This window comes from Phyllobates terribilis, unplaced genomic scaffold (assembly GCF_046119375.1).
Source record: "Phyllobates terribilis strain yellow unplaced genomic scaffold, ASM4611937v1 Scaffold_11__3_contigs__length_659146591, whole genome shotgun sequence".
Lineage (NCBI taxonomy): Eukaryota > Metazoa > Chordata > Amphibia > Anura > Dendrobatidae > Phyllobates > Phyllobates terribilis.
Window position 1 is genome coordinate 330826820 of NW_027362771.1, and position 21709 is coordinate 330848528.

Genomic DNA, 21709 nt, shown 5'->3' on the forward strand with positions numbered 1-21709 from the left:
GAAAGAGGTCAAGGTGGCAGAGTCACTGTCACGTGCCCGAAAGCAACAGTGCAAAGAGTTGCTGCAGCAAAATAATAACCTGTTTTCGGAGTTGCAAGGACTCACTCAGGCCATCGAGCATGAGGTACTCACAGAGCCTCATGTTCGTGTAGAGGTGATCTCAAAAGAAGTGAAGTGGATTCTTAACCTGGGAGTCATTGAAGAGTCCAGAACTGGATGGTCCAGTCCTATAGTCTTAGTGCTGAAACCAGATGGGGAATGGCGGTTTTGCAACGACTATAGGAAGATGAACGAGGTCTCGAAGTTCGACGCCTACCCAATGCCTAGGGTAGATGAGTTTATCGAAAGGCTAGGACCTGCTCGGTACATCACCACTCTGTCCAAAGAGGCCAAGGAGAAGACAGCCTTCTCTACGCCAGACGGATGTTATCAATATGTCAGGATGCCATTTGGGTTGCAGGGAGCTCCGGCCACCTTCCAGAGAGCCATGACCTGGATCTAAGCACCCCACAAAAAGTATGCAGCGGCCTACCTAGATGACATTGTCATATTCAGCCAGGACTGGAAAGTCATCTGGACAAAGTTCAAGCCATACTTGATGCCCTAAGGAAGGCAGGCTTTACTATCAACCCGAAGAAATGTGCCATGGAGATGGAGGAAGCCAAGTACCTAGGGTACGTGGTTGGTAGAGGGGAAATAAAACCACAAATAAATAAGGTCGAGGCGATCTTGAACTGCCTACAGCCCCTCTCGAAGAAGCAGGTCAGGGCGTTTCTAGGCATTGTGGGCTATTATCGAAGATTTGTCCCTAACTTTGACCTGATAGCAGCCCCGCTGACGGATCTTCTGAAAGGGACGAAGTCAGCTATGGCCAAGTGGTCCCCAGAAGCAGAAGCGGCCTTCCAGGACTTGAAACTGGTCCTCTGTAAACAGCCAGTCTTGGTGGCGCCCAACTTCTCCAAAGAGTTTGTGGTCCAGACGGATGCATTGGATGTCGGGCTTGGAGCAGTCTTGTCCCAGGAGATTAACGGAGAAGAACACCCTCTAATATACCTTAGTCGGAAGCTCTCCACTTGTGACAAGAACTACTCCATTGTAGAAAAAAAATGTTTGGCCATTAAGTGGGTGTTAGACACTCTGAGGTATTACCTGTTAGGTAGAAGGTTCAGGTTAGTGTCAGAGCATGCCCCACTGAGGTGGATGCGAGAAAAGAAGGGGAACAATGCCAGAGTGACTAGGTGCTTCCTGGCTCTACAAGATTTTAGTTTCCGTGTAGAGCATAGGCCTGGGAAACAACATGGGAATGCTGATGCCTTGTCAAGGGTTTATTGTATGGTGACAGAAGGTGCCAAGCCCCATGGCTTTGGGCAGTGGGGGGGGATGTAAGGTGGCTGCCGGACAGGTCGTGGACGGGAGGTATGTGTCCCCGAAGTGCCAGGCTTTGGTGATGAAGGACCCGGAGAAGCAGGCTTCAGCACACATAGTGCTGAAAGGAATTTAATGGGCTCGGATTACAGGGCCGGGTTTTACGAGCAGCTGAAAGAGCTGGGGGGGAACAGCTGCTCACTTACCTCCAGTCCAGGTCTTGGAAGGCTGATTTAAGACAGTTGCACCTGTCTCAGTCTGTCTGTGTGTGTTGGGCAAGGTGAGCAGACCTTGCATGTGCTGCTCAGACTCTGCTGGAGGCAGAGGAAGGCACTTTGTTTAAACAGCTGAGGCCATGCTGCATGGGCTTGTTATTTTGAGCGTTGTTCTGTTATTCCTTTTTATGCCAGGAAAAGGCTGTTACTTTTGTTTCCTCACTGGTGTATGGACACTAAATAAACCACCAGTTTGTATGAATCCGCGGACTGCATCACTGTGTGAACCTGTGCCTACCTCCAACGCGGCCCAGTGAGTACAAATCCCTACATTGGTTTGAAAACAACAGTATCACTGTGCTTGATTGGCCAGAAAATTCGCCTGACCTTAACCCCATAGAGAATCTATGAGGTATTGTCAATAGGAAGATGAGATACACCAGACCCAACAATGCAGATGAGCTGAAGGCTGCTATCAAACCAACCTTGGCTTCCATAGCACCTCAACAGTGCCACAGGCTGATCGCCTCCATGCTACGCCATTGATGCAATAATTGATGCAAAAGGAGCCCTGACCAAGTATTGAGTGTATTTACTGAACATACATTTCAGTAGGCCAACATTTCGGATTTTAAAAACTGTTTTCAAGCTGTTGTTATAAAGTATTCTAATTTACTGAGATTATGACTTTGGTGATTTCATTGGCAGTAAGCTATAATCATCAACATTAACAGAATTAAACACTTGAAATAGATCACTCTGTTTGTAATGACTATATAAAATATATGAGTTTCACTTTTTGTATTGAAGAACTGAAATAAATTAACTTTTTGATGATATTCTAATTTTGTGAGAACCTGTATATTATATGATTGCATTATATGATTATATGATTGCAATATACATATATTATTTTCTGTAACAGTATTGTTTTGTCCTCTTTGTAAAATCTATTGTATGTCTTTTATAAACACTGCCCCCCTTTGGATCAAATATAAAATTTAATAATTCTGCTCCTTTTGTTCTGCAACCGCATCTCGAAGCCATACACTACCTACTAGGCCTCCAGTCAGCCTGTTAAAACGACTGGTGGTTGCAGCGAGTAGTCTGGGGTTTTTGTGGATTTAGCAGTGATCGTACAGGGGTATATACATATATTCCATGTGCTGGAATCTAGAGGTGTATATACCATACGCTCACTGTTAGTTTTCCGATAACCATCCTATTAGTGCGAACAGCCGGCGGCCTCCTCCGTTGATCATCGGCCAGTCATGTAATTGTCCGGACGATAAGAGGCAGCAGAAAGCTGTTTGACACAAAGATGATAGTGGGTGGTTCTGTGTGGCCTTCCAGGGCTATGATATTGTGATTATTCTTGACAATTTAGTTAACTGTACTTACAGGGATGGAAAAAATTGAATGATTGCCCCAAGCTCCCTCAACAATGTGTCTGCATAAAGAACACCCTTATTAGAGAAACAACTGATTTTGGGGACCTTTCCTTGGCTGTATTAACTTGTGGAAAGAATTTACTAGCTAGAACAGAAAGGATTGAGCCACTAACAATTCGGCTGGATAAGTGGTCAGTTGACACAGTGATGGATGGCACCAATACCAACATGAGCATGACAGTGACAAGATTCACCTAGTGAACTGTAGCTGTAAGGGTGGAGATGAAGATCTAATTGGGAGATATTTTTGGACATTTTATATTGAAGCAGGGGTAGACATACCACCGATGCAGATGCACCGGGGCCCGGAGGTGGAGGGGGGCCCTTATAGGCGGCTAATAATGAGGGCAATGTGGCCCATTTCAAGGCTCCCAGGGGCCCATGGCCAGATTGCCCTCATCATGTGCGGTGTGCAGGGAGCGATCCCTGCAGTTTCGCTGCCTACAGGAGAAAATGGCAGTGGAGCAGCAGGATCCCGTCCTCTGCTTCCTGCCTCACTTTTTGTCTGAAACAGGCGCGCGGCTTCATGACGTCAGCATGCAGCGCGTATGTGTCAGAGAGAAAGTTGCCGTGAGAGAATGGGCAGAGAGGTGAGTGTCATGGTGGGTTTTTTTTGTTTGTTTTTTACCAATACACCGCGTGCAGAATTATTAGGCAAATGCATTTTTTGATCACTTCAATACTTTTCATACATGTTGTCCTACTCCAAGCTGCATAGGCTTGAGAGCCAACTACCAATTAAGTAAATCTGGTGATGTGCATCTCTGTAATGAGGAGGGGTGTTGTCTAGTGACATCAACACCCTATATAAGGTGTGCTTAATTATTAGGCAACTTCCTTTCCTTTGGCAAAATGGGTCATAAGAGAGATTTGACAGGCTCTGAAAAGTCCAAAATTGTGAGATGTCTTGCCAAGGGATGCAGCAGTCATGAAATTTCCAAACTTTTGAAGCGTGATCACTGAACAATCAAGCGTTTCATGGCAAATAGCCAACAGGGTCGCAAGAAGTGTGTTGGCCAAAAAAGGCGCAAAATAACTGCCCATGAATTGAGTAAAATCAAGCGTGAAGCTGCCAAGATGCCATTCGCCACCAGTTTTGCCATATATCAGAGCTGCAACGTTGCTGGAGTATCAAAAAGCACAAGGTGTGCGATACTCAGGGACATGGCCAAGGTAAGGAAGGCTGAAAAACGACCACCTTTGAACAAGAAACATAAGATAAAACGTCAAGAATGGGCCAAGAAATATCTTAAGATTGATTTTTCAAAGGTTTTATGGACTGATGAAATGAGAGTGGCTCTTGATGGGCCAGATGGATGGGCCAGAGGCTGGATCAAAAGAGGGAAGAGAGCTCCACTCCGACTCAGACGCCAGCAAGGTGGAGGTGGGGTATTGGTATGGGCTGGTATCATCAAAGATGAACTTGTGGGACCTTTTCGGGTTGAGGATGGAGTGAAGTTCAACTCCCAGACCTACTGCCAGTTTCTGGAAGACAACTTCTTCAAGCAGTGGTACAGGAAAAAGTCGGTATCGTTCAAGAAAAACATGATTTTCATGCAGGACAATACTCCATCACATGCATCCAACTAATCCACAGCGTGGCTGGCCAGTAAAGGTCTAAAAGAAGAAAAAATAATGACATGGCCCCCTTGTTCACCTGACCTGAACCCCAGAGAGAACCTGTGGTCCATCATAAAATGTGAGATCTACAGGGAGGGAAAACAGTACACCTCTCGGAACAGTGTCTGGGAGGCTGTGGTGGCTGCTGCATACAATGTTGATCGAAAACAGATCAAGCAACTGACAGAATCTATGGATGGAAGGCTGTTGAGTGTCATCACAAAGAAAGGTGGCTATACTGATCACTAATTTTTTTGGTTTTTGTTTTTGCATGTCAGAAATGTTTATTTCTAAATTTTGTGCACTGATATTGGTTTACCTGGTGAAAATAAACAAGTGAGATGGGATTATATTTGGTTTTTATTAAGTTGCCTAATAATTCTGCACAGTAATAGTTACCTGCACAAACAGATATCCTCCTAAGATAACCAAATCTAAAAAAACCTCACTCCAACTTCCAAAAATATTAAGCTTGGATATTTATGAGTCTCTTGGGTTGATTGAGAACATATTTGTTGATCAATAATAAAAATAATCCTCTAAAATACAACTTGCCTAATAATTCTGCACACAGTGTACACCAGGGAGATCAATGATGGAGGTGGAGGAGAACAATGATGGGGGTGGTGGGGGAGAACAATGATGGAGTTGGTGGGTGAGAACAATGATGGGGTGGTGGGGGAGAACAATGATGAAGGTGGGGGAAAGCAATGATGGAAGTGGTGGGGAAGAACAATGATGGAGCTGGTGGGGGAGAAAAATAATGGGGGTGGTGGGGAGAACAATGATGGGTGTTGGGGGGAGAACAATGATGGGTTGGTGGGGGAGAAACCATTGGTGGAGGTGGGGGACAACAATGATGGGGTGGTGGAGGAGAACAATGATGGGGTGAGGGAAAGGACAATGAGGGGGGTGGGGAGAGGACAATGAGGGATGTGGTAGAGAGGACAATGATGGGGGAGGGTGAGAGGACAATTAGGGGGTGTGGGATTGGGATGAGAGTAAGGGGAACTTATAATGGGCTTACAAACAGGGGTAGGGGAAGGATAGGGTTAGCTATGGATGTAAAATTAATTGGGTGGTGGAGGAGGGTGTTAAGTCCTTGATAGCATCCTCTGTGATCTCACAATTCATTATGACATTATCAGAGACTTAAAATTTATTGGGGAGTGGGAGAGGAGGCGGTAAGGTGCATAGGACACTTTATAATTAATTGAAAGGTGGGAGAAGACACTATCAGGGACTTGTAATGAATTGGGAGGTGACAGAGGATGTTAAGTAACTGATAATGTCGTCTCCCGTCCTTGAATTCATTATGATGCTATCAAGGACTTATAATGAATGGGGGAGGGACACACAGGACAAGGACTAAGGCTATGTGCACACGTTCAGGATTTGCAGGAGAAAATTCTGCTGCATGTCCTAATGTGTTGGCAGGAAGAACTCTGTGTAAAATACATTTTTTGAAACATTTTTTACATGCTTTTGTTGCGTATTTTCCTCCACTCATTAGTATGGTTGAACTATGCTGCAAGAATTGACATTATGCAGATTTTAATCTGCTGCAAATCTGAAAGGAAAAAATAAGCAATGTGTGCATTAGACTTAAGGGATCTCATTCACTTTGCTTGTACTGTAAAACCTTGCATATTTTCTGTGTGCACATAGCCTTAAAGTTAATTGGGGAGAGTCACAGAGATTGAATAATTTATATTATTGGGCGGCGAAGATTATAATTAATGGGGGGAACAGTACTGCTTATAACTTTATATTTTGATTGATACATGCCTAATAGTATATTAATGGAGGGGTACATATCTGTATTTAGGGGTGCAGTGCGGGGGAGACACATGTATCTATACAATATAAGTGTCCTTGTTATTTTCAGGGCTGCAGTGATGACCGTGACAAGACGAGTCGTGGCTGGGAGATGTCGACATGAAGATCTGATCAGATGGAGAAGAAACAGCAGACTCTTATCAGACGAGACGTCGGTGGTAAGTTCCTGGATGTAAATATTACTCTGTATCTGTACTGTATGACTTGTAGTGATAATGTTATCTGTAAAATCTCTTAGACCACATTCTCACATTTGAATGAAATGTCCGTGTGCTGTGAGTTTTATAGATCCATTCACACATCCGTGAAAATCAAGGATTTGAGAATGAGATCTGTGAGGGTTAGAGATTGTCCCGTTCTGATCCAATTTTGAGGATCAGAATAGGACATGTTGAATGTGTCTGTAAAAGCCAGCAGCACACCGACACTGCACATGGATGCAGGAATGTAGCCTTATTATGTATAGCGCTGTCCCTTAGCATATAGTGTACTCACTTACTGTATTATGTATAGCACAGTCAATTAGTATATTGTGTACTCACTTATTATGTATAGCACCGTCCTTAGTTACATAGTTTCCTCTTTTATTAAGTATAACACTGTCCCTTTTTATGTACCATCCTCTCTAGTTATATATGGTGCCGTCCTTATTATATAGCTTTCTCTGCTGTTATGTACAGTTCTGTCCCTTTCATAGTGTATTTTTGTTATTTTTTATTCACAGCGCCCTCTTGTATTACATAGTTCTCCGTTGACAGATATAAAATGACTGCAATGGACTAGCCGGTGATCAGAAGACCTTTCCACAATTGTTTTTGCACAGCCTCTCTAAGGACATGTGTACAGTGTTTCCTGTGATTTTGCAGCACTCACAGTCCCAGAGGACAAGGCGCTGACAATTTTCTTGCCAGTTAGAATTTTCAGTTCTTAACTCCTACATGCTGTGGACAAAACATCATTCTTAGCTTCCGTCTGTAAGGGTGGTGGACTGTAGTATTGCATTCCTACCCCTGAAGACAACAATCACATTGTGTGTGTATCATGTCATGCAAATTGTGAATTGTGTTGTAATGTACAGTTTGTAGTAGTATTATAAGTAACGTACAGTGTAGGATGTGATAATGTATAGTATAGGATAGGTAGTGTAAGATGTAGATAGTTGACTGTAGGATAGATATTTACATTAGGGTAAGATAGACTTAATGTTTGGGACTAGCCCACTGAGGTAGGGGTTAGTGTTAGGTAAAGTGACGGAGTTCCTGTTAGTTGTCAGAGTTTGGAGAGTGAAGCTGCATAGAAGGCATTATTATAAAGAGAGGTGACTGACAAGACATTGTGGTCTTCTGCAGAGGTGTCCATGTATAGGACACCAAGTCACAAACCCCGTGGTTTGTAACGCAGAAGTACGACGAACTACTGGGGGTCCCGAGTGCGAGGGTTCCAGGGTGCCAGTAGTGGAAGAAATAGGACGCGGAACCAAAGAGCAAGTAAGGAGACTTGCTGATCAGGACTGTAGCGTTAAAGCTGGGTTGTGGAGGAGTAGAACGAAACAGTGTGCTTCACTAGCCGTGGAGTAGAACTGCAAGGATATTGAAAGTGAAAAATGCTTTATACTGTAATGGAAACATCCATAAGACTTTGTACCCACTATCCCACTATAACCTTTATCAAGTTACCCCCCAGTAAAGAGATTGTGTTGGAACAGAAGTCTCCCTTATGGAACTGTAAAACACACGGTCGTGGCCAACGCACACCACCAGCTACATGCAGTCTGCATCGGCGTGATGCCCATATAGTACAAGTCTATGCAACCTTCCAGGACCCACACTTTCATGTAGCGCACCTGGGAGTAAAATTAGATGTGTGCCTCGCCCGAAGCAACCACGGCGTGCTACACCTCTACTTTTAACTTTGCTAACTTTTATTTACTCCCCTTTTCTAGGTCTTGCCCAGCACTTTATGATTCTCCTCCATGTCATTAGTGTGAACACCACAAAGTCAGATAATGTACAGAGTTACACCCTTTACAAACATAAAAGTCAAAGTCAGATAAATTACAATGCAATACTCATTTTCATCTTTTAATCTTAAACAGGCGGGACCACCGCTTTTAACTATGCCAGTGCCACTTTTACTCCACCTAAGCCATAGTAATTGAACTTCCAGTTGCATCATCCAAATCAATTTCAAGTACTTATGGCTTTACGCCTTCCTCTTCCTTACTGCAATCACCTATCTTTAGCAGTTGACCAAGATTCAACCAGTCTACCAAGTCTTTGGCAGATCATTGGTTGTAATCAGCAATAGTTTCACTGCCTCTTATAACGCTGCGTAGGTGGAAGAAGGTAGAATGACAGTGTTTCTTTCAGAGACAATTGATAATGTGATGCTAGTAAGTATGAATGTGCTTGAAAGAAATAAGGAGGTACTCAGCTGAAAAAGCTGACCAAGAGTACTAGAGTTAATATCACAATTAAGCTCTTCTTGTCTTATGTGTATGTTTTCAGTTCTTCTACCATTCCATAATAGAATCTCCAGACACTTCTCTGTCCTAAAGGGCAAGTGTGTTCTACATCATATTTAAAAGGGCACACTATCTCTCGCGCAAACGCCCTTTAGACCCAACAGTCACCATTTTTGGTTCTCTGATTCATTATTGATGCTTCAAGTCTTTTAGATACTAGATGAGTCTTCTGATACCTTTAATTGTTGGAGACAAGCACACTTTTTCAAAAGCATTTAACACAAACATAAAAATTTAATTTTTGCATGTTGTACATATTTTATTTTTTTACAAACAGCTGACAATGGTTTAAAATAACAAAATGAATATGACTCCCTTAAATCAATCCCCTGCTGCTCCCATGTAGATTCTCCTCTTCTCCACCAATGATGTGATGTGCAAACACATGACCACTGCAGGCAATCAATGGCTGGCTGTATTAGGTCAACATAACTAAGAGTCCACCTCTGTGGTCAGTGATTGACTCCAGCAGTCACATGTTGTGTGAAGACGTCATACCAGGAACCAAGTGAACCAGTTTGCCAACACATTTTTTTACATTTTTTTATGGAAACATTTTTTAAGGACACATTGCAAAAATCATAAAGTGTGTCTACAACTCAGAATACTGATTTGTAGACATTAATAGCATTTATTGCTACCTGTAAAATTTTAATAAATACAATTACAATAATCAGCTTCTTTAGTGACAAAAAAATCAGACAAAATGTTACATTGGAAGAAAGTGCTATTGTTTTGAGAATTGTCCAAGAATTTATGGACGTTTTGCAAACTCTTAAGGTGCACAGAGAACAGGAGGAGATTAGGGAAGTGTCAGCAAGGTAAGGTGTTACTCCTTCTGTTATTGTAGACCAGTGATCACGGATGACAAAAAAAAATTATGGGGTTGGACGAGGAAGCAACAGACTAATGCAGTTAACTTTTGCACAGAAGAACTAAAACCAACATATATGTTACTCAACTGTCCTTACTCCATTGCCGATCAATACATCTTCCTTTCTGGTCAACTAGTTCTGTCTACTCTAATGTGCTTTGGTTACCATGATAACCTAGCACTCTCCTCTGATCCCACAACCCTACGCCTCCTTAGGCCAAATCAAGCGGCTGCATGATATTTTTATTCCTTACATCCATGGTCTTACAGAAATTCCAGGTAGATGGTCACAATGCAATGTTCCCAGTCCACAAGATCCCATCCTGGGGCAAATAGTCCACTGCCCTCATACCAGGCAATACCCACTGTCTCCCAACTTTTGGTTAGCCCACAGCTTTTGGTATCTCCCCCCCAGTATAGTCTGCATTCATAGTCCATGCTCCATACCACGACCGTAGCACATGTATCCTGACTCCAGCTGGCAACAACAATCCTTAAGATAGTTCCTCACATCCAGATGATAGATACCACGACCGTAGCATGTGTATCAAGCTCTAGCCAGCAACCAATCTCCATAGGCCATCCATAGAGGGGCACCAGGACCTCACCAACAGATCGTCGCCCCTCGGCATCACTGCACCAACTTCTCACTAAACATGTGGCTTATTATTCCCCCCCCCCCCCCGGGATCAGCCCCCTGGATGGGCAGAAGTGTTCACACCCTCCCGCTTACACATTGGCTTTTATCTCAAAGAATGAAGAATGTTCCAGAAGCCTGTCTGTAGGGTTTTGGGATGAACCCTGCAGAGAAGAACAAATACACACATGCCCTTTCCAGATGCAGGACAGAAATGCTAATGAAGGCCATATGTATACTTGAGATCCAGCCAGCATGTCTTCCTCTGCTTACTGTCACTGAACGGAAACATTGATTTTTGAAGCTGAACACTTTCCAGGTGAAATTAGTGCACTTAAACTGACAAGCAAGCAAATCTCTAATAAACGCAACAAAAAGATCGACATACCAATGCTCCTTGCTGGAAAAAGTCCGTGGCCAGCTCCTCACACTCCTCCCCCACTTTTTCAGCAAGTACATGGATGTAAGATGTTGAACCTTCATGAGAACGAAACTTTGTATCATCCAATTTCCTCAAAGCATATTCCATGTCTTTCTTGCGAATAAACTCCACAATCCCCATTCCATCCATGTGTACATCAGCATAGCAGATATCTGCAGCTTCTCTCGTGATCTTTCAGATCCTGCCAAGGCTGTCTCAAGGTGGTGTACTGCATATTCATCTCCGTTGTTCCATGTGCCATCCAGCATATCCAGTTCCACTGTTCCATGATGTACCACCCACTGTCTGGCCGATCCACTGTATCAATATCTCTGGTCCATGCTACTCAGTCTGACCTGTGGCTTAGAGAATCCACTTCATTAGGTAAGCCATAACAATATGTTTCTTCCCTAGGATGATCCAAAGGATTGTAAGCTATGGCACCACAAAAGCAAATTTCATTAAAATAACTTCTATTTAATATTGTTAATTATTATATAAAAGTCCATCAATTAATGTGCATCCTGAAAAACTCAAGTCAGACTTACATGTTTGAAATATTATATGGATTCTTACATCTAAGCTGCCTCTACAGAAAACCTTCATATCAGATTTCATAGGACAGTGCACTGATTTCTTAATTTACTTATTGTGATATGTGATTTACTTCTTGTTCTGTACAGACCATGAAAAGAAAGGAAGCTGTTATAGCATGGAAGTAACTATTGAAGTTTGCAATTCACTAGAGGCAAATCTGGGAAAGTTCTACTTTCGCCAACCCCACTCCAAAAAATGATGATTTTGATGTAAAATTTAATACTGGGATATCAGATTGCCAGTCTTTAGTAGTGACATCTATGGATAATTATTGAATACTCTGGCAAACACATCAGCACAGTAGGCATTTTCATCTTCTACTCGTACTTTAAAGGTAACCTGTCATATTGCAAATGGTACCTGATCTGCAGTCAGGATGCTATAGAACAAGAGTTGCTGATCAGGTTAATATACATTTTTGTTGGAAAAGATTTAGTATGACTTGCATTTTAATGATTGAAATCCCTGGTGTTTGTATGCATGTGTCCAGTGGGTGGTCCTATTCTGAGATTGACAGTCTTCCCTGCATTAAATGTATGCAGACATAGCTATCAATGGGTATCAATGGTAGGACACCCATCGCAATCATATACAAACACCAGGGATTTAAATTAATAAAATAAGTTACACTGAATCTTTTGCAACAAATCTCTATATCATTCTGCTCAGCTTTTCCTTCTTTGGACCATGCTGTCCACAGATCAGACTGCAGGTACAATGTGACAGGTTTCCTTTAATTATGGCCCACAGAGGCGTACAATGGAAAGCCACCATTGTCCTACAAATTGCACTGAGAATATCTTGTGATGGGCTTTAATGCAGGATATTGGCAGTAAAGAGGGTAATTAACTTTACATAAAACTTTATGCTGGAGGAAAAGGAGTGGTTTTACACTAAAGGCACCCTCATGACGCAGTGACTGCTTTTATGGCTTTTCTCATGGACAAAATGTTGTTTATCTTCTTGGCAATCTAGTTAACTGTTTTAATGCTGTGGAGAATAAAGAAGCAGCAAAAGTCATCCTTTTTTCTTTCTTTATTTTTTAATTAAGGTTATCAAACAGGTTTTACAAAAGTAAAAAAAGGGAAGAACTTTAGAAATAATTGTACCACCTACAGGAAAAGGGTCTGGAAAGAGAAAAACAGATTGGCTTTGTTCAGAAGATTATTGAACTAGATGATAAATGACACTGTATTCATACTTTAAATTTTGAGCCTAAGGCTGGGTCCATATGGCAGGGGCTGGCTGGCAAATTTTAGCTTGAGTGGCTATCACAAAGCAGTGGTCCTTGAGTTGTGGCAGTACTTCTTTAGCCTGCATATATCTGCCCACTGCATTAAACTGCAAAGGTAACAGACTCTAAAAATAATGGTGGCTGGTACATACACTGTGTGCAGAATTATTAGGCAAATGAGTATTTTGATCACATGATACTTTTTATACATGTTGTCCTACTCCAAGCTGCATAGGCTTGAGAGCCAACTACCAATTAAGTAAATCTGGTGATGTGCATCTCTGTAATGAGGAGGGGTGTTGACTAATGACATCAACACCCTATATAAGGTGTGCTTAATTATTAGGCAACTTCCTTTCCTTTGGCAAAATGGGTCAGAAGAGAGATTTGACGGGCTCTAAAAAGTCCAAAATTGTGAGGTGTCTTGCAGAGGGATGCGGCAGTCTTGAAATTTCCAAACTTTTGAAGCGTGATCACCGAACAATCAAGCGTTTTATGGCAAATATCCAACAGGGTCGCAAGAAGCGTGTTGGCCAAAAAAGGCGCAAAATAACTGCCCATGAATTGAGGAAAATCAAGCGTGAAGCTGCCAAGATGCCATTCGCCACCAGTTTTGCCATATTTCAGAGCTGCAACGTTACTGGAGTATAAAAAAGCACAAGGTGTGCGATACTCAGGGACATGGCCAAGGTAAGGAAGGCTGAAAAACGACCACCTTTGAACAAGAAACATAAGATAAAACGTCAAGAATGGGCCAAGAAATATCTTAAGACTGATTTTTCAAAGATTTTATGGACTGATGAAATGAGAGTGACTCTTGATGGGCCAGATGGATGGGCCAGAGGCTGGATCAGTAAAGGGCAGAGAGCTCCATTCCGACTCAGACGCCAGCAAGGTGGAGGTGGGGTACTGTATGGGCTGGTATCATCAAAGATGAACTTGTGGGACCTTTTCGGGTTGAGGATGGAGTGAAGCTCAACTCCCAGACCTACTACCAGTTTCTGGAAGACAACTTCTTCAAGCAGTGGTACAGGAAGAAGTCGGTATCGTTCAAGAAAAACATGATTTTCATGCAGGACAATGCTCCATTACATGCATCCAACTACTCCACAGCATGGCTGGCCAGTAAAGGTCTAAAAGAAGAAAAAATAATGACATGGCCCCCTTGTTCACCTGATCTGAACCCCAGAGAGAACCTGTGGTCCATCATAAAATGTGAGATCTACAGGGAGGGAAAACAGTACACCTCTCGGAACAGTGCCTGGGAGTCTGTGGTGGCTGCTGCACACAATGTTGATCGAAAACAGATCAAGCAACTGACAGAATCTATGGATGGAAGGCTGTTGAGTGTCATCATAAAGAAAGGTGGCTATATTGATCACTAATTTTTTTGTTTTTGCTTTTGCATGTCAGAAATGTTTATTTCTAAATTTTGTGCACTGATATTGGTTTACCTGGTGAAAATAAACAAGTGAGATGGGATTATATTTGGTTTTTATTAAGTTGCCTAATAATTCTGCACAGTAATAGTTACCTGCACAAACAGATATCCTCCTAAGATAGCCAAATCTAAAAAAAAAAAACACTCCAACTTCCAAAAATATTAAGCTTGGATATTTATGAGTCTTTTGGGTTGATTGAAAACTGATTTGTTGATCAATAATAAAAATAATCCTCTAAAATACAACTTGCCTAATAATTCTGCACACAGTGCAGATACAGTTATATGAAAAAGTTTGGGCACCCCTATTAATCTTAAGCTTAATGTTTTATAAAAATTGGTGTTTTTGCAACAGCTATTTCAGTTTGATATATGTAATAACTGTTGGACACAGTAATGTTTCTGCCTTGAAATGAGGTTTATTGTACTAACCGAAAATGTGCAATCTGCATTCAAACAAAATTTGACAGGTGCATAAGTATGGGCACCCTTATAATTTTCTTGTTTTAAATACTCCTACCTACTTTTTACTGACTTACTAAAGCACTTTTTTTGGTTTTGTAACCTCATTGAGCTTTGAACTTCATAGCCAGGTATATGCAATCATGAGAAAAGCTACTTAAAGTGGCCACTTGCAAGTTGTTCTCCTGTTTGAATCTCCTCTGAAGAGTGGCATCATGGGCTCCTCAAAACAACTGTCAAATGATCTGAAAACAAAGATTATTCAACATAGTTGCTCAGGGGAAGGATACAAAAAGCTGTCTCAGAGATTTAACCTGTCAGTTTCCACTGTGAGGAACATATTAAGGAAATGGAAGAACACAGGGACAGTTCTTGTTAAGGCCAGAAGTGGCAGGCCAAGAAAAACATCAGAAAGGCAGAGAAGAAAAATGGTGAGATCAGTCAAGGACAATCCTCAGACCACCTCCAGAGAGCTGCAGCATCAACTTGCTGCAGATGATGTCACTGTGCATCGGTCAACTATACAACGCACTTTGCACAAGGAGAAGCTGTATGGGAGAGTGATGCGAAAGAAGCCATTTCTGCAAGCACGCCACAAACAGAGTCGGCTGAGGTATGCAAAAGCACATTTGGAGAAGCCAATTTCTTTTTGGAAGAAGGTCCTGTGGACTGATGAAACCAAGATTGAGTTGTTTGGTCATACAAAAAAGCGTTATGTATGGCGGCAAAAAAACACAGCATTCCAAGAAAAACACTTGCTACCCACAGTAAAATTTGGTGGAGGTTCCATCATGCTTTGGGGCTGTGTGGCCAATGCCGGCACCGGGAATCTTGTTAAAGTTGAGGGACGCATGGATTCCACTCAGTATCAGCAGATTCTTGACAATAATGTTCAAGAATCAGTGACAAAGTTGAAGTTACGCAGGGGATGGATCTTTCAGCAAGACAATGATCCAAAACACCGCTCCAAATCTACTCAGGCATTCATGCAGAGGAACAATTACAATGTTCTGGAATGGCCATCCCAGTCCCCAGACCTGAATATCATTGAACATCTGTGGGATCATTTGAAGAGGGCTGTCCATGCTCGGCGACCATCAAACTTAACTGAACTGGAATTGTTTTGTAAAGAGGAATGGTCAAAAATACCTTCATCCAGGATCCAGGAAATCATTAAAAGCTACAGGAAGCGACTAGAGGCTGTTATTTTTGCAAAAGGAGGATCTACTAAATATTAATGTCACTTTTCTGGTGAGGTGCCCATACTTATGCACCTGTCAAATTTTGTTTGAATGCAGATTGCATATTTTCTGTTAGTACAATAAACCTCATTTCAAGGCAGAAACATTACTGTGTCCAACAGTTATTACATATATCAAACTGAAATAGCTGTTGCAAAAACACCAATTTTTATAAAGCATTAAGCTTCAGATTAATAGGGGTGCCCAAACTTTTTCATATAACTGTATAGTAACAGAACAGACCTTACAACATAGATATGGAAGCAGGACCAAACTTACTAGCTACATAGATACAGGAACAGAACCAAGCTCACTACATAGATATGGGTACAGAACCCAGCTTACTACACAGATATAGGAACTGAATCAACTGCATATTTCACCTTAAAAACTAACAAGGTTTCTATCCCAAATAAAATAAAAAGGGGAAAAAAAGAAACATTTTTTTACAAAAAAGAACAGGTAAGAATGGGAACAGAACTCCCAATCTAGGTATATTCCAAGCATTATACAACCCCTGGCAAAAATTATGGAATCACCGGGCTCGGAGGATGTTCATTCAGTTGTTTAATGTTGTTGAAAAAAAAGCAGATCACAGACATGGCACAAAACTAAAGTCATTTCAAATGGCAACTTTAGGGCTTTAAGAAACACTAAAAGAAATCAAGATAAAAAAAATGTGGTACTCAGTAAGGGTAATTTTTTGCAGACCAAGCAGAGGGAAAAAAATATGGAATCACTCAATTCTGAGGAAAAAAATATGGAATCACCCTGTAAATTTTCATTTTCAAAACTAACACCTGCATCAAATGAGATCTGCTCGTTAGTCTGCATCTAAAAAGGAGTGGTCACATCACCAATGAAAAATCATGATGAGCCACATCTCCCTTCAGAAACTATATCTGTCACCAGAGTGGTGTATAGCCATCAAAGGCAAGCATACAAAGGGTTAAAGGTGTACACAAAGGTGAATATCTCACCAGATTAGAGAAATTTCTCTCAGTATTTCCACAATACAATTGTTCGACCTCTAGAGAACACATAGGAATGACACATTGTATATCCCATAAATAAGGTAAAACATACATAGAGAGACTCTTTTGTCATTTAAGTATATACTGTAGTGTCATGTCTGCCAAATTTTATTCCACTTTAAAGATGGCGTCACTGACCTGTTACACATCTTCTATTGATCATAATGCTCTACCCTCACACAAAATGGCGTGAGAAGATAACTATAGTAAACAGCGTAGATCTGACTTCCATGAAAGCCTTTATTGGATTGGCCCTTTGCCCAATCATGTGATAGACACGCACACCAGTGTCTTGAAGACGACCGGAATGGTGCTAAACTGTGTTATAGGAAGAGGGATTTTCCATGGGGCGGGTCCCATAATTATTATTATAATGTATGCACACACCTGTTAGTTATTCAATTCACATGTTTATGTACTTTATGATCCATTATATTGATTTGAAATGTATTTATATATAAATTATGTTTTATTATCACTGTCTCTATCACATTACTTCTTTATGGAATGTCCACTATGTACTTTATGCTTTATTAATGGCAATATTGATTAATCACTGTTTATGAGATGATGTCTGTGATATACTATTTAAAGCCACTCATTTGCACCTCATGACTGCTTGCAAAATGTTCCAGGAGGAACTGAAACATTGCTGTTGGAGGTGTACTAATAAAGGCACCTTATTTTTTTTCCACTTTTTGGAGGAGTGCCTACTGACAAGCGCATGAAAAATCGTCCTAGTTTCATCCTGAAAAAGAAGACGTTTTTGTTACTAATTTTCATCAGAACGGTGATGACGTCAGTAATGCTCTTGCTTCATAGGTCACTCCTGGTCAGGCTGTCCTTTTTGTGACCCGGCGAGAGTGATGATGTCAGTAACATTACTGTCGTGATCACCGCTCTCGCCGGATCTCGCGGAGAGTAGCCTGACCGGGAGTGACCTATAAAGCTTCGTTCTCAGAATGAGCCTCCATAGGTTTTACTACAGAATTGGTGGACACCGTGGGATCACCATGGATTACATCGGAGCTGTGGGGTTTTTATGGATTTAATAAACTGATGAACGAAGGACTGTGTCTTGTCATTGATTCTCTTTTTTTATGTCTTTCAGGTTGCCATTTGTGGACTATGTCGAAATCCTTGGACTATTTTGGATCTTCATGGTTTGTTTGTTTTTTATTACTAAATTGGTGAACCAGTGAGTTGGGAGTTGTTGTTTTTTTTAAATAAAATATTTTTGTATGTGTTTTTTTTTCTTTTAACTTAATGGGTTAGTAATGGGGATGTCGGATATACGCCTCTCCATTATTAAAACCCAGGTTGCTTTGATAGCAGCCTTCAGCTCGTCTGCATTGTTGGGTCTGGTGTCTCTCATCTTCCTTTTGACAATACCTCATAGATTCTCTATGGGGTTAAGGTCAAGCGAGTTTGCTGGCCATTCAAACACAGTGATACTGTGGTTTGTAAACCAGGTATTGGTGCTTTTGGCAGTGTGGATAGGTGTCAAGTCCTGCTGGAGAATGAAATTTCCATCTCCAAAAAGCTTATCGCCAGAGGGAAGCATGAAGTGCTCTAAAATTTCCTAGTAGACGGCTGCGCTGACTGTGGTCTTGATAAAACACAGTGGACCTACACCAGCGGATGACATGGCTCCCCAAACCATCACTGATTGTGGAAACTTCACACTAGACCTCAAGCATCTTGGATTGTGTGCCTCTCCACTCTTCCTCCAGACTCTAGGACCTTGATTTCCAAATGAAATGCAAAATTTACTTTGCATTTACTTAGTGTCAATGACTGCCGTCTGGACATCTGTCAAGTTAGCAGTCTTCCCCAATAAAATATATATATATATACAGTACAGACCAAACGTTTGGACACAGCTTCTCATTTACAGATTTTTCTGTATTTTCATGTCTATGAAAATTGTACATTCACACTGAAGGCATCAAAACTATGAATTAACACATGTGGAATTATATACTTAACAAAAAAGTGTGAAACAACTGAAAATATGTCATATCCTAGGTTCTTCAAAGTAGCCACCTTTTGCTTTGATGACTGCTTTGCACACTCTTGGCATTCTCTTGATGAGCTTCAAGAGGTAGACACCAGAAATGGTCTTCCAACAATCTCGAAGGAGTTCCCAGAGATGCTTAGCACTTGTTGGCCCTTTTGCCTTCACTCTGCGGTCCAGCTCACCCCAAACCATCTCGATTGGGTTCAGTTCTGGTAACTGTGGAGGCCAGGTCATCTGGCGTAGCACCCCATCACTCTCCTTCTTGGTCAAATAGCCCTTACACAGCCTGGAGGTGTGTTTGGGGTCATTGTCCTGTTGAAAAATAAATGATGGTCCAACTAAACGCAAACCGGATGGAATAGCATGCCGCTGCAAGATGCTGTGGTAGCCATGCTGGTTTAGTATGCCTTCAATTTTGAATAAATCCCCAACAGTGTCACCAGCAAAGCACCCCCACACCATCACACCTCCTCCTCCATGCTTCACGGTGGGAACCAGGCATGTAGAGTCCATCCGTTCACCTTTTCTGCATCGCACAAAGACACGGTGGTTGGAACCAAAGATCTCAAATTTGGACTCATCAGATCAAAGCACAGATTTCCACTGGTCTAATGTCCATTCCTTGTGTTCTTTAGCCCAAACAAGTCTCTTCTGCTTGTTGCCTGTCCTTAGCAGTGGTTTCCTAGCAGCTATTTTACCATGAAGGCCTGCTGCACAAACTCTCCTCTTAACAGTTGTTGAAGAGATGTGTCTGCTGCTAGAACTCTGAGCTGCTGTTAACCTGCGATTTCTGAGGCTGGTGACTCTGATAAACTTATCCTCAGAAGCAGAGGTGACTCTTGGTCTTCCTTTCCTGGGGCGGTCCTCATGTGAGCCAGTTTCTTTCTATCGCTTGATGGTTTTTGCAACTGCACTTGGGGACACTTTCAAAGTTTGCCCAATTTTTCGCACTGACTGACCTTCATTTCTTAAAATAATGATGGCCACTCGTTTTTCTTTACTTAGCTGTTTTTTTCTTGCCATAATACAAATTCTAACAGTCTATTCAGTAGGACTATCAGCTGTGTATCCACCTGACTTCTGCACAACACAACTGATGGTCCCAACCCCATTTAATAAGGCAAGAAATCCCACTTATTAAACCTGACAGGGCACACCTGTGAAGTGAAAACCATTTCCGGTGACTACCTCTTGAAGCTCATCAAGAGAATGCCAAGAGTGTGCAAAGCATTCATCAAAGCAAAAGGTGGCTACTTTGAAGAACCTAGAATATAAGACATAATTTCAGTTGTTTCACACTTTTTTGTTAAGTATATAATTCCACATGTGTTAATTCATAGTTTTGATGCCTTCAGTGTGAATGTACAATTTTCATAGTCATGAAAATACAGAAAAATCTTTAAATGAGAAGGTGTGTCCAAACTTTTGGTCTGTACTGTATATATATATATATATATATATATATATATATATATATATATATATATATATATATATATATATATATACAGGGTGGTCCAAAAGTAGGTGGCCAGAAAATAATTACATTTATTTTGATTTATATCTAAAATTATATTTACTAACACAAGCATAACATTGACAATTAAATTTTATTTTGAACAATAATACAAAAGCCCTTAAATTTTATCAATGCAGGTGCTCAAACTGTTTTCCATTACAATTTGCAGAGCTTTGAAGTCAGCCTCTTATGCTTCGACAAACTTTTTTGCACGAGTCTCTTTGGGTATTAATTTCTTGAAATGGTTTTCAGCTATAAACTTTGTCCTTGAATACTCCCCAAAAGAATCTGATTGGTTTCTAAGGGCAACTGAGCCAGTTTCACTTTACACCATGTTTGATAAATCTCCCCCTTCATGACCCTATTACACTTTCTGTCCACCTACTTTTGGACAACCCTGTATATATATATATATATATATATATATATATATATATATATATATATATATAAAATATAGTGCACTCCCCATAGTCTTTATAAAATATAGTGCACCCCACATGGTCCTCCATACAATATATTGCACCCTCTATGGTCCTGCTTATAATATGATGGACACCTCATGGTCCTCCATACAATATAATGCGCCCCCCATGATCCTCCATAAAGTATAATGTACCCCCATGGTCCTCCATACAGTATAATGCACCCCCATTGTCCTCCATCCAGTATAATGCACCCCCTGGTCCTCCACACAATATAATGTACCCCCCCATGATCCTCCATACAGTATAATGCACCTCCATGGTCATCCATACAGTAAAATCCACCCCCATGGTCCTCCATACAATATAATGCACCCACCTTGATCCTCAAGACAGTACAATGCACCCCCATGGTCCTTCACACAATATAATGGACCCCCACAGTCCTCAATACGGTAGTATGCACCCCCACGGTCCTCCATACAGTATAATGCACCCCCATAGACCTCCATATAGTATAATGCAACCCCATGGTCCTCCACACAATATAATGCGTCCCCATGCTCCTCCGCACAATATAATGCACCCCCCCCATACTGTATTATGGCCACCGGTCACTGATTTAAAAAAATAAACACAGTACTCACCTCTCCTAGTTCCACCCAATGCTCCAGTCTCCTCAGCGTGCGGTGTTAAGTGCTGAGCATCTCAGAGCAGTGGGCGCCCTGTAATGACGTCATCGCGCTGGCTGCTCTGACACGTCAGACGTCGAGGAAGAATGATGGGGGTG

The 21709-nt window shown here is 41.5% G+C and overlaps 1 protein-coding gene across 2 annotated transcripts in view; it reads right to left on the minus strand.

Annotated features, from left to right (window-relative positions):
- The window catches only part of LOC141166213 (stimulated by retinoic acid gene 6 protein-like), a 106213-nt gene that overhangs the window by 78499 nt on the left and 6005 nt on the right, over positions 1 to 21709 (minus strand). Inside the window, exon 2 of one of the 2 annotated variants that reach the window (XM_073652682.1) lies at positions 10914 to 11356. The exons of the other annotated variant lie outside the window; for it this stretch is intronic. The gene's annotated coding sequence lies outside the window, so the exon portion shown is untranslated. The remainder of the gene's footprint in view (positions 1 to 10913; positions 11357 to 21709) is intronic. 2 annotated transcript variants of the gene reach the window in all.